We start from the raw sequence: 15,000 nt of genomic DNA on the forward strand, positions 1-15,000 counted from the left end.
CACACACACACAGGCTTTGCGCCTCTGTGTGACTACACACTGAATTATTTATTTTACATTTTGACGGTCCGGAGTAGGAGGGCTTCCACTACTACTACTAGTGGTATCACCATTCTCATTCTTCATCATCATCATCATTCTTAAAGTCTTTATCATCATCGTAAAAAACCCAGGAGGGAAAGAGAGACATAGAGAGAGAGGCACGCACACTTCGCTTACTCTGTTACTGCAGCTACACAGTAAAACCCAAAGGGTTTTTACTGTGAAATGTTAAGCGATTGTAAAGAGTTCAATCATCAGCATAGATTTCTTTTTACAGTGTACTGTACTGTATAGATCCCGCTGTGCTAAATATAGGCCACACATAGCAGAACCCTAATGAAAAGCAAACATTGCGCTAATACCCAACGCAGCATAATTCAATAGCGTCTGTTTGGCCTTTGTTCTGCTTTTGTTCTTTCCTTCCCTCGTTTCATTTGAGAGCCAAACGTCAACACCAGTCTGCCAAAACTATAGTACAACTAAACAACCGCGGCGATTTCCGCCGGAAATAGATGATCTACAAGCTGTGGCACGACGCGTTGTGAGCTTATATATCGGCTGTTTCCAGCCCGCAACTATAAATTAAGCGCAGTGCAGATGCTTTGGAAGAAAAAACAAGCAACTTTTTCTAATCTAGGCGCTGCGTGCATGGTCCTCCCCTCGGCCACGGCCTCTCTATCTATTTATTTATATGGACATCGCAGACGGCAGGAAGTAAGTCATCAGGCAGAATTATCTCATTTCCAATGGGCCCCGAGGGCTCCGCCGTAGAAGAACGGTCATATTTTAACCCTGTAGGCTCCACGGAGGCTCACCGGGCGCGGACAGAGCGCCGGAGATAATGAGAGCCATAATGAACGCATCTGGAGCGCGTCTGGGATGTATGCTGGTGTTGAGAGATACAGCTATAGCATAACACTCTCTCTCTCTCTCTCACACACACACACACACACACACACACACACACACACACACACACACACACACACACACACACACACACACACACACACACACACACACACACACACACACACACACACACACACATCTATAAGGACATGCATACTAGTGGTGGAAAGTAACTATGTATATTTACCTGAGTACTGCACTGTACTGTACAATAAGGCAATAAGGCAGATTTTGTAGTTTTTACCAAAGTACATTTGACAGCTTTAGTTACTAGTTATTTTGCAGAGTTGTATTGTTAATACAAAACATACATTAACTGATAAATGAGGATGTATTATTATTGGTTAAGCTCCCAGCAACACATTAATGTATTATGCAATAGAAATAGGCCATTCTATTTTTTACCTTTCGTAATATAAATATGTTGATGCAAATACTTTTACTCAGCAACATTTTTACTACAGTATTGTTATTGGTATTGTTACTTTTACTGTAGTCTCGCTCAGCCGGCAATATCTGCCAGACAATTCTTTGGCTACTTTTACTAAAGTAAAAAATGAAATCAGAGTATGTCTTCCACAGACACTCATCTATAAGGATATGCACACGCACACATGTGTGCGCGCACACGCACACGCACACGCACACGCACACGCACACACACACACACACACACACACACACAGACCCGTCTCTGTTCAACAAGGACCTAAAGGGGATTTCATGGCTGGACTCCTCTCTAATCATCTCCAGCTCTCCAGACCAGTGAGAAGCACACAGCGGTTCCAGACTGCAGCGCTCCACAACCGCCCAGAGAAAACACAATGTCAGGAGGACTTATCAAGTCCACATGACGCTCGCCTAGCAGTGCACGCACACATTTGTATTACTATACTTGTGAGGACATCAACCTTTTAGGACGGTATTGAAAATTGCTAAAAGTGGCCAAAAGACTAGCCAAAAAACTAGCAGGTCTACAAGCTTGGTTTGTGACATTGGCGCACAACTACATAAAACAGGTAAAACTCTATAACCCTAACACCTAAACCTAACCTCTGTATGCCTAATCCTAAACCCAACCTAAATCCTTTTTGGTGATAAAACAACAGCTTTTCCTTCTGAGGTCCAGGGAAAAAATGGTTCTCACAATGTCTATTTCTCAAATTCTACTATACTTGTGGGGACATTTGGTCCTCCCAAGTAGGCTAATACAAGCGCACACATACACATGCACATACACACGTGCATGTGCGCGCACGGTCACACACATACGCATGCAGTCAAGTCAAGACAGAAGTAGTTTAACTGTTGCCCGCATCTCGTCTTTCACTCTAAATGATTCATGATGTCTCTCTCTCTCTGTGTGTGTGTGTGTGTGTGTGTGTGTGTGTGTGTGTGTGTGTGTGTGTGTGTGTGTGTGTGTGTGTGTGTGCCGTGCATGAGCACATCATGCGATCGGCTCCGGGTTCCACTGCCACCCGTGAGGCTGCATGGGAAATGAGTGAATGAATGAAAAGGAAAAAGGAAAAAGAGAAGAGAATGAAGGAGTTAATGTGTGGTGGGAAAAAAGAACAAAGAAGCAGAAGAGGTGAAATCCATCCCTTTTTGATTTGTTTTCTCTGTCCCAAGTTTCTGTCCTCTTGGTCCAGTGTTTATGTCCTCTTAGTCCAGTGTTCCTGTCCTCTTAGTCCAGCGTTCCTGTCCTCTTAGTCCAGTGTTTATGTCCTCTTAGTCCAGTGTTCCTGTCCTCTTAGTCCAGTGTTCCTGTCCTCTTAGTCCAGCGTTCCTGTCCTCTTAGTCCAGCGTTCCTGTCCTCTTAGTCCAGTGTTTCTGTCCTCTTAGTCCAGTGTTCCTGTCCTCTTAGTCCAGTGTTCCTGTCCTCTTAGTCCAGTGTTCCTGTCCTCTTAATCCAGTGTTCCTGTCCTCTTAATCCAGTGTTTCTGTCCTCTTAGTCCAGTGTTTATGTCCTTTAGCCCAGTGTTCCTGTCCTCTTAGTCCAGTGTTTATGTCCTTTAGCCCAGTGTTCCTGTCCTCTTAGTCCAGTGTTTATGTCCTTTAGCCCAGTGTTCCTGTCCTCTTAGTCCAGTGTTTATGTCCTTTAGACGAGTGTTTCTCAAACCTTTTCATTTCAAGGACCCCTCAGTTTAGATATGCATGAGGCCAAGTTCCCCCATTTGATACCTATTCTATCTCTGGTTCCCCCAATCTACACTATAAAAGCATGACTCTGGGAGTGTACAGATGGAACCAAATAGCCACTCCCAGAGTTACAGACCTGTACGTGTCCATTGGGTTCCATCTGTACAGAGGTACAGACCCGTAACTCCTCAGGGACCCCTGGGGGTCCCAGGCCCCCACTTTGAGAAGCACTGCTCTAGTCTTAAGTGAAACGGACCTGAGTTACAACTGTGCGCCCCCCCTGAGTGTTCTGTAGGGGTCCACTTGGGTCCACTTTTTACACTCTCAGAGCTTAATTAACACTGGGGATTTAACTGTGCAACTTGCCATCATGCCTGCCGTCTACCTGCTGAGAGAGAGAGAGAGAGAGAGAGAGAGAGAGAGAGAGAGAGAGAGAGCAAATAAAACATACCTCACAACAGGTCCATTACCTAACCCTACATTAAGCCAGAAATATAATGGCCCCCATTTCTGCAAATGGCCTGGAAATCATTTCACAAGATTGGACTCATGTTTTACGGAGTGAGATGCAAGATGGGGGCCATTTAGAAAGATAACAAAGCCACTCTGGGTGGCTACTCTCTGTCTGTCTCTCTGTGTGTTTGTCTGCGTCTGTCCATCTGTCTCTCTAACACACACACACACACACACACACACACACACACACACACACACACACACACACACACACACACACACACACAGAGAGACACGCACGCTGTGTGGTCTTTCTAAACCAGTTAAAGATGCCTCGTTGTCGACCGCTGGCTACCTAGAACACGGAGGAAACTGATCCGTGAGATCGGATAACGGCTTTTCCTGGAAGCGCTGTTCTGAGGTCAGTGTTATTGAGCGTCTGTGATGACGGATCCTCCACACCTAACCGCAGGCAGGCTGATACCAGATCAGAGGGCCGCGGCGTGAAAGACACGCGCAGTCGGGAGCTATTTCAATCAACATCATAAACCGAAACACACTCGGAGACACTTGATCCACTCCGGGCTCTTGGGAGAGACAGAGAGGTGCGGGGTTGCACAGCGACGGAGGAGGGCAAGGGAAAGCGTCGTTCAGGGTCGACGTCATTGCGCTTTGAAAAGGAGGAAACGGGGAGAAGCGAAACGATGGAGAGTTTGATGAATGCTCGCCAGAAATGAAGGGCCAGCATGGATCGTCCATTCTCTCCTTCCATGGCTCTCTCTCAGGCGCACAAATACACAACTTCTGTTCTCTTCCCCTCCGTGCTAATCGAGAGGGAAAAAACCTGTCATCACGTTAAGCTCCTGCAGTCCATGACACACATGGAAAGTATCAGAGGAGAGGAGAGGAGAGGAGAGGAGAGGAGAGGATGGAAGGTGAGAGGAGAGGAGAGGACTGAGCCAGGGGGAAGGTGACCAGAAAGAAACACATTTATATCATTTCTGCTCGCTCTCTCTCTCTCTCTCTCTCTCCAATTCCCTTAGAAAGCCAACCTTCAACACAGCCTAAAGGTACAATGGAACACAATACACACAGCCAAGGACACCCAGCCTCAACAGCACAACTCATTATTAGAGGCAGAATAAGAATGCTCTCCCATTTCTCATACTTCTTTTCTTAGATATTTTCCATTTCTTCTTAAGACAGCCATTCCCCTCCATTCCCAACCTCTCTCTCTCTCTCTCTCTCAATATCTCTCTCACTCTCATTTTATTGCTGTGTACTTTTGTGTCGGCGCATCCCTTCCGTAATGACTCACGGCGAAAACAAACAGAGACCGTTTTATAGCAAGAGGGAGGATTAGTTGTCCCACGGTACGGCAGAGAGGAGGCATCAATACAGGTTAGGTGACAGGACAATAACGGCTGCAGGCTGCAGTCACCTAGACCCCCTCGTTGGCACGTTGATCTACGAGACAGGTTGCATTGTGGGTTAACGTGAGTCAACAATTCACTCTGGACATAACGTATAGTCTTATCTTGAATGGGACGCCCCCCACACCTCCGTACACAAACACACACGCATGCACACAAACATACACACACGTACTGTATAACAACAACCATGTAGCACAATAGCCCTGAACTCACAGCGATGCGTACATGTGCACAAACACTCTTATCTCTGTGCTGCAAGGCGGGGATGGGATTGTGCTTTTTATCTCTGAATGTGTAAGAAATGTAACCTTTCTGGTCAGGATTTTGCTGTGTGTGTGTGTACACATTGTTAACATGATTTGTAGATCTCTAAAGACAACATATTGGACATAAAAGACTACTGCTGTGCCTAACATAGCCGTTCCATGACCCCTGGTGAGCTTGTGGATCGGCTATTTTCAGCAATGTACAAATTGAATTTGTTGACTAGTCAGTTAGTTGATTAAATCAACAAATGTGTACAATTAGGTTTGCAGCATACAACGATCATGCTTAGCCACTGAGTCTTATTAAAAACAAGTTAGTTTTAGATATACTGCATTCTGTATTCTGCAGATGTGCTCCAAGCTCCCATCTGACTAACACTTCCTGTTACATAAACACAGAGGTAAAGGTCAACCGTCTACCGTCTACAAGTACAGTGTGTGTGTGTGTGTGTGTGTGTGTGTGTGTGTGTGTGTGTGTGTGTGTGTGTGTGTGTGTGTGTGTGTGTGTGTGTGTGTCTCCTTCCTGTGACAGGTGTGTGTACATGCCAGGGGTCAGCGGAGGCATTCTAATAGCTATGAATAAATAACAGCGGGATCTCTGAGACCATGGAAATCCTCTATGAATTTTACATGAGGCTCAGGGCAGGTGGACACACGCACACACACACACACACACACACACACACACACACACACACACACACACACACACACACACACACACACACACGCACGCACACGCACATAACAAACAACAACTTTTCTCATGTTCATATTCTATCGTGTTACTTCGTTTTTTCTCAGTGTGTGTGTGTGTGTGTGTGGGGGGGGGGGGGGGGGGGGGGGGGGGCTGGTGTGGAAGTGCGAAATTGAAAATGTATTTCATATCTTATTGCAGTCATGCTTAAAGTTTGACTTTAGAGACACATTATTATGTGTGTGTGTGTGTCTGTGTGCCTGTTTGTTCGTGCATGCGTGTTTATTTGTGCGTGTGTGCGTGTGCAGATCCACACTAGACATGCAGGATCAGAGATTGCAGAGGTGCTGGTTGCTAGGATACAAAAGGTACCCAGATGGAATTATGACTAAGCCTTCGGGGTGCTCTGTGTGTGTGCATGTGTGTGTGCGCGCGCGTGTGTGTGTGTGAGAGAGAGACAGACAGACAGACAGACAGACAGGACAATAGAGGTGGTCTCAGCTGTGCATGGGAGGGTGTGAATCATTGTCCAAGAGACAAAGACCATAGTGTGACTGCCCTGTATGTTTACTTTACCCTCTATAGTCTATAACACCCCCCCCCCCCCCCCCCCCCCCCCCCCGGTCCATCTAGCCGTATAGGGGCGAGAAAAGCGAACGTTAAAAACATGAATTCCTCGAGCCCGCCTCCCCCCTTTCAGTTGTCATAAAGGTCAGTCTCTCTTGGCTTAATCACATGAACCCTAGTAGTGTCCCCCTATTCCGGCGCAAATATTTGACGTAAACAGGCCGATCTGCAAGCTCAAAATGCTGTTTTACAGGAAAGAGATTTGATGCAGAGGGGAAAAAAGGAGAGGGACTAATTTTGTCAGGGTCTGGACCATCAAACTACTGATAAGCCAGGTAATAACCCCCACAGACCATTTTGCCAATGTTTGACCATTTTTATGGTATAGTTACTATATTATAATCAAACATTGGCAAATTATCAAATATTATAGGCAGAAATAGCCGATCTACAAGCTCACAACGCGTCGCGATGCGACGCGTTGTGAGCTTGTAGATCGGCTATTTGGTTATTTTCACAATATTTATCTGTGGAACAGAGTCAAACAATGCATGTAATGCCTCAGCTCCTACAATTCCAAGTGCTTGTAGATGTCCCCAGTTCAAATATGATTATTTTGGGGGGTCAGAACCACTGTATTAGGACACACAACCGCCTCACGGGGCCCAGACCCCACGTTGAGAACTGGCAAAGGTCATTTTGCCAACGGTCATAACAGCTGGTCTTTCCCCCCTTAGCCATCGGGCCCAGTGTACAGTCATTTGATCATTTGTCAGGTGGCTGATGTAGCCACCTGGAATCAAATGCAGGTCTCCCTCCACATGGGAAAACAAACATTTACCACTCGTCCAAAGGGGAATACCTCCTGAACAAAGGAGATATTAGGCTTCTGAGCTTAAGGCATGGCTACAGGGGTTCAAGACCGCAGGGGTTCAATTCCCCCCTCTGAGAGACGTATATGCACCCGTGATATGATAATTTGAGGGCTAGATAAAAAGCTCCCACCAAATGGTAGACACCTGCCACCATTTCACCTTACAGCAATCAATGGCCCATCTGCATTCATTCCTCCAAATGTTCGCTTGCCTGGAGGGGTGTGTGTGTGTGTGTGTGTGTGTGTGTGTGTGTGTGTGTGTGTGTGTGTGTGTGTGTGTGTGTGTGTGTGTGTGTGTGTGTGTGTGTGTGTGTGTGTGTGTGTGTGTGTGTGTGGGATTGAGCGGTCTGGTGTTTCCAGAAGCTGTGGAGCACAGCTGATGTTCCGCCTTCTGTAATAGGCTGGTGGATGGAGATGAGACCTTAGCAGACTCTGGGGTTGTCAGAGTTAATGAACCTCTGCAGAGGTTTGGAGGCCGCAGGCAGGGGTTATTATCCACACCACAGGCAAACGCACACACAAAATGTGCAATTTATGTCGTTGGCAATGGCTGATCTACAAACTCACAACGTGTGCGCATTGTGCCGCGCAACCAAGAATAAATCTGTAAAAATGTGATTTGATTTGGATTGTTTACTTCGGACACAGTTAAAAGACAAAGAATACTTGAAATACGGTAAACATGATAAAAGTTAAAATTAGAGAGTAATAAAAATGTGAAAAAAACAATAACTCCGGAGTGCAGGAAAGGGGCATAGAAAGAAGTTTAAAACATATCTAGTCCTACCCCCTTAATTTCAAAGACACACGTACACACTTTCTCGCGCTTTGTGTGTTTGTTTCTATCTCTCTCGCTCGCTGTCTCGTGCGCACAAACACATGCACACAGGAGCTCCTTTGTCTGTCTCTCCGTCAACCTCTATGTATCTCTCTGTCAGTGTGATATCCCACCACGTCATGCGGCACATTGTCTGAGACAAGCGCAGAGAGAAACCTAACCCGGCCACAACCCTCTGGTCGAGGGGGCGCGCCAACACAACAGAGGCTGAAGTGTCCATCCATCATTCATCCCGTAACACATTAGCATAAAGGCTGATTGCCCCCTGGGGTAGCGGGTTGTCTGTCAGGAGTAATGAATGCATGCCTGTACAGTTAGCATGGTGTCGTTAGCCAGATGAGGTCCAATACCTTTAGATAAATCACTCAGGCAATGACCGCGGTGATGGATAGGTGGAAACACAATGGCTTTTTTCTTCCATATGTGTGTGGCTACTGAATGGAGTTCAGTGTTGTTCAAGTTTGAGCTAACATTTACCGCGTGCACGGCGCCATAGGCATGGCAGAGTTTACCATGTGCGTGGAGCTGTAGGCATGCTAGAGTTTAGCGCGTGCACAGTGCTATAGGCATGCCAGAGTTTTAGCCGTGTGCACTGCATGACAAGGTGCACGTACTGCTATGCAGGCTAACGCTTACCACGTGGGCGGCGCTGCGCGTTCTCGTACGACCGTGTGTGAGCCTGTATGTCTCTTTATGTTCTTGAAAGCATCCTGTGTGGCTTATTTCATAGCCTGCATGGACGGCAGCACATAGCCCAGGGCAGAGTGGGACTGTGACTTTGCCATATGCGCACGTGTGTGTGCGTGCATATATGTGTGTGTACGTGTGTGTGTGTGTGTGCGCGCGCAGAGAAGGCAGCAAACCCCAAGGGAAGAGCTGTGTGTCACCAAGACAGTTTGGCACCTCACAGGAGGTACCGACTGCCAGAGCAGGGGGCATGAAATTAAAACACAGCCCGGGGGAGAGAGAGAGAGAGAGAGAGAGAGAGAGAGAGAGAGAGAGAGAGAGAGAGAGAGAGAGAGAGAGAGAGAGAGAGTGGAGGAGGAACAAAGGCAAATAAAGAATCAGGGGGGACGTCACCACGGTGGGACTGGTGATCAAGCCTGAAGTCAAATACACAGTAAAAACCCTGACTGTTAAAGCTGCAATCTGTAACCTTTATGTCCTATCTGGGATTCGATCCCAGGTCTTCGGATGATAGACAAAGTTTCGACTGCTCAACCAGGACACGACAACACCAACTTGCCCAAGGGAGATATTGCGCTTATGAGCTTTAGGCAGGGCCAGAAGGTTTGACTTAGAGAGGTAGATTCTAGATTTGAGGGCCGTGTCAAGGACCAAACCCTCCAGTGAAACAAAAAGAAGTGGATGGCTTATCTCACATACAGTATAGCCATCTCACATAAGGTCCGAACTCCAACACGGGTTGCGGTAATGGTGGTAATGGTGGTAATGGTGGTAATGGTGGTAATGGTGGTAATGGCGTCTCTGCCTGGCCCCCGTCACACCTCTCTTATACAAGCGTGTAAGCAGCTCAAAGCCACATGAAAGAGGCCTGGGTCCTGGGTGACAGGCCGGGGGGGCCACAGACAGGGCGCCGCTGACCCGCACAACTCTGGTTCCATACATCACCGCGGCGACGAGCCGCCTCAGACATACATTTGGTTCTTGTTTCCTTTCGAAGGCGATAGATCACCACGCCGGTCGAGACCTTATCAACACTACGGCTGTACACACGCACATACACACACACACAAAGGCCTGGCATTTACAGTACACACACACACACACACACACACACACACACACACACACAGTCTTCCACGGCAGTAAGTCTATGCAAGCTGACTCTCTTCCAGTCTCAACCCTGACCTCTAAAGAGCAAGGAGGCCCTCCGAGACGATGATGAATATCCCAGACAGAGGGATTGTGAGTCTGTGTGTGTGTGTGTGTGTGTGTGTGTGTGTGTGTGTGTGTGTGTGTGTGTGTGTGTGTGTGTGTGTGTGTGTGTGTGTGTGTGTGTGTGTGTGTAATGTACACATAGTCTGTATACGCTACCTGACAATGCTACATCCTGGCACTGAACTTTGCTGTTTATTTTATTTTACTTCTTTCTTTGCTGCTCTGCGCAAACACTCCCCCCCCTGAATACCTTGTGTCCTACAGTACATAGGTGATGTTTACTGACAACACGCACGCACACACGCACGCACGCACGCACACACACACACACACACACACACACACACACACACACACACACACACACACACACACACACACACACACACACACACACACACACACACACACACACACACACACACACACACACACACACACACACGTTCTCACAGAACAGGGGGCGGGGCCAGTTGATGCTCTCTCTCACTGAGGGTTCCTAAATCCGACCTCGGCCGTGACCTTTAACCACTTAAACCCATATGTGTGTTTTTCTTTGTTGTATGTCAAATCAAGGCCTTGCCATGCATCGTGAGCTTTCTAGATCTGCTATTATGGGAGCGTATCTATGTTCCCCAGGTTCTATGTTCCCCGGGTTCTATGTTCTCCGCTTACCTAACCCGAACCCGAAGGTAAGTGGGGAACATAGAACCTGCTGGGGAACACAGGGATGACCCCATGTAATTTAGGGGTGCCACTGATGAAAAGTTATTTACAAGGGCGGCCTAAGCCCAAAAAAAAGTTTGAGAACCAATGTGCTAGGGTTCATGTAGTTAACCTCCCCTGTGTGTGTGTGTGTGTGTGTGTGTGTGTGTGTGTGTGTGTTGTGTGTGTGTGTGTGTGTGTGTGTGTGTGTGTGTGTGTGTGTGAGACAGACTGGGGGGTAGGGGGCGCTAAGCGTGACCGATCCATTCGGGCCGAGTGACAAGGACGAGAATGACATCTGAACCCAGAGGGAGGGTGGAGGCTGCTGGTGGTGGTGGTACCTTCTGCTAACATGTGATTCCTGGTGTTTCATTAGATCTGCACAGGCTCCATTAAAGCCCACCACCAGATATCTCCCTCCGGCCAGTATCATATTGTTGCTGTCGGGCAGAAACCTCTTATCTCCATATTTCAACTCATTGTGTTTCTTGTAAATTAATACCCTACTTGATCACACTACAGCGTCACACAAAAGCCTCAAAAGTAGCAGATCCACCAGCTCGCTGAAAAGTAACAGCTTAGGCTATGAGGTTTTCACCGACAGAGAAAACATCATTTTTTTACGTTAAACTTTAATTAAAGTCGAATTTTCAACCATCGTTAGCGACAGTATTATTTTGTCCCTTACCATAAAGTATACATGTTTTTATACCGCACCTGACAGTACCATTTTATTTAGCAAAAACAAAGCTCAAACCGTCTTTTTGAAATGCACATTCAAATCCTCAGTGTTCATTTATCCATTCGTAGCTAAGAGCGTATAATATATAAATATAACCAAATGGACCTGTTTTGTACACTCTCTGAGTTAAATGAACACTGAGGATTTTACTGTGCAGAGTAAGAGACAGCAGGGATGCCTCGCCGAGCGATGAAAAGAGAGACCTTGAAAGGAAAGAATAAAGGATGGAAAAAACTTGTGTGTGTGTGTGTGTGTGTGTGTGTGTGTGTGTGTGTGTGTGGAAGGTGGAGGGGGTGGTGGAGAGATGGAATAAAAGGAGGAGAACGGGACTTTTAAGGATAAACGAGTGAGAGTAACAACGGCGTCTGGAATGCCTTTGTCTCGCCGGGCTAATATTTGCTCATGGATTTTTGCTATTTCCTCTCCTCTTATTCGCTGTTGACACAGAGGAATGAAAAGGCAGATAGCCAACGGTTACCTAGTAGCAGGATTTCCACTGTCTTGACTGTGTGTGTGTGTGTGTGTGTGTGTGTGTGTGTGTGTGTGTGTGTGTGTGTGTGTGTGTGTGTGTGTGTGTGTGTGTGTTTGAGAGAGCAGAGAGCGAGAAAGAGAGAGAGAGGGGTGCCCAGCGGGGGACTCCCGAGTAGCGAGTGATAGGGACATTGAGGATCTGTCAGGGTGGTGGTGGCAACCATGGCCCGTCTCCCATTAACCCTGTCAAGGGCCAGGGATGCACGCCTGGAAGGCGGAGGACATGAGGACCGCTTAGACAGTCAGAGCTGGTGCCAAGGTCCCCCCCCTCTCTCTCTCTCTCTCAGTGGGCCAATCTTAGCGGCAGCACTTTGAAGTCTTTGTAGGGGGACAGGCCGTGCCTGATGTCCACGCTCGTTAACTTAGTCAATGACACATCGATGCGAGCGAAGTTACACGCCCCGTTTAACCAGCCTGAATAATCTGGACTGGCCTTGGCATCGCTCTGGGGGGAAGCAATACACACACGCACACACACACATTGCAAAAAGAAAGGGTCCTCATAGCACCCAATTACAGAACATCCCATTGCACAGCTAGACCGGAGAGAGAGAGAGAGAGAGAGAGAGAGAGAGAGAGAGAGAGAGAGAGAGAGAGAGAGAGAGACACACACACATACACCTCGTTTGAATAAGCACTCACTTTTTTTAAACGTCCCTCTATATTTTGCTCATTTCGCAAAAAAACAACAACATGACAGTCTCAAAGATACAGGAACACTGAGAGTCTTGTGTCTATGTGAAACGGCCATGGTAACGTCTACGGTCTGTGGTTCTAGCTCACATACAGTCCCATCTCTGGCTGCACCTTTACGACTCCGTGGCTCGCTGGGTTTAATGGTTCAGAGATAACAGGCCCTCAGTCCTTTTAGCACCCTGATGCCATGTCAGACAGGAGCAGCAAAACCATTGAGTTCAGCCCCCCGTGAGAACATTACTCAGAGGCGATCATGCACTGCGTCACGACTCGGCACCTCTCTACCATTCCTATAGTGTCGCACCTCTTAACTCTGAGAGGCACACAGTAAAACCCATGTCTTCCTTCATTTGCCCGAGTCACGTCTATCGGTCTATAACCCAGACTGTGTAGTTGGTTACGGTTGTACACACTCAAGAGTCGCAAGCGGATAAATCGACACAAAATGTTTAACCGTTTAGAGATCAGGAGTCGACTAGCACTCAGATGTGTAGCACTGCGAGTCTCACAATAGTGTAACTGACGCATCCCCAATGGAATTCCATAAGGCTCATTACAAACCCCCACACAAATGTGTGTTCCTTCCGTGCAAACATGTTACACACACACACGCACGCACGCACGCACACGCACACACACACACACACACGTGCGCGCGCACACACACACACACACACACACACACACACACACACACACACACACACACACACACACACACACACACAGATCATCTGTACTCTAAATATTTAAAGAGACTATTGCTCTGTCTGTAATTAAAACCACTGCAGCATTCCTGCCCAGTATCCCCACCACCAGCCAGCCTATCTCTGTCGATCTCCCTCTCTCTCTCTCCGTCTCTCCCCCCCTCTCTCTCTTTCTCTCTCCCGGTCATTCTGTTTCTCTCTCTATCTCTCTCTCTCCCTCTATCTTTTTGCATCAGTTGCCTAGAAATTGAATGTTTGGAAGTCGAACAGGAATCTTTCTGGAACAATGGGGGCATGGCAATCCTCTGCGGAGCGACTCTGCCCTCTCCTTGACTCCTAAAGTACCCCCTCGCCCAACCAGCTCGCTCTCTCTCTCTCTCTCTCTCTCTCTCTCTCTCTCTCTCTCACTCGTTGCTGTATCAGAATATTTCAGCGTCTGCACTGCATGAAAAAAGGGCAGTTTTTTTTTTTTGGTGGAATACAGGCAGTCATCTACTGAGGTGGAGGAGGCATAGGGAGAGAGACACACAGACAGACATAGAGGGAGAGGGAGAGAGATAGAGAGAGAGAGAGAGAGAGAGAGAGAGAGAGAGAGGTAATGATATGTTAAAGACCGCCCACAGAACAAACAGTCATTGTCGGGTGGAAACCATATATCTCCAAAACCATTCCTTGTTGTATTATTTAATTGTTTCTAAACTAAAATAGCCTACGTGAGCTTGCAGATTGCCTATTTTCACTACTTTTGTGCAACACTCTTGTAGGATGTAGGAAGTAGAGCATAAATTTACCCAAAACAAACAAAAAAACAAACATAGTTGAAATATGGTGATACGAGGTTTCTGCCCGACAGCAATGAAAACATGGCAACCTTGAATCATAGCGCCAACGCGAACGCGCACACTGTTTCGGGTACACAGCGGTGCCTCCTGGTTGGGGTTTGTGGGTGCTGTGGTCATGCCCAGGCCTGCACGCAGAGGAGGGATACCAGCTAGGGGTTTAAATCCACGCCCTGCCCCTCCAACTTCCTCCCAGCTAGAGCCCCTCTCAAATCCTGCCTTTATCACTCTGTTTGCTCTGGAGATCCCACAAGGCGCTCCAGCGTCTCTCGCGGTGTGTGTGTGTGTGAGTGTGTGTGTGTATGTGCGCGTATGTGTGTTTGCTTTGCCCAGTCCGGTAATGCTTGTCAACCCATTTCCATCATGCGCGTGATGGATGGAATGTGAGGTGAAATGCAAGGAGGGAACACACCCACACAAGCAGCCTGCAATCCTACAGGAGTGTTGACTTAAAAAGCATGCAATACGGAACTGATTTTGATGAATAAAAACGTATTTTAACCAATGTTTATGGTTAGAGTATATACAATATAACTAGTACATCTGTGTTGTTAGAATATGTGAATACAATATAACTAGTAAATCTGTATGGTGGGGTATGTTAATACAATAAAACTAGTACATCTGCAGTGGCTTAAGTGGTTTCCTAAA

General features: G+C 47.2%; 1 protein-coding gene across 2 annotated transcripts in view; it reads right to left on the reverse strand.

Moving 5' to 3' along the window:
• The window catches only part of slit1a (slit homolog 1a), a 147,455-nt gene that overhangs the window by 76,522 nt on the left and 55,933 nt on the right, over positions 1-15,000 (reverse strand). The window lies entirely within an intron of this gene.

Source organism: Gymnoscopelus microlampas (assembly GCF_963454915.1).
Source record: "Gymnoscopelus microlampas genome assembly, chromosome: 13".
In the NCBI taxonomy this organism is placed as follows: domain Eukaryota; kingdom Metazoa; phylum Chordata; class Actinopteri; order Myctophiformes; family Myctophidae; genus Gymnoscopelus; species Gymnoscopelus microlampas.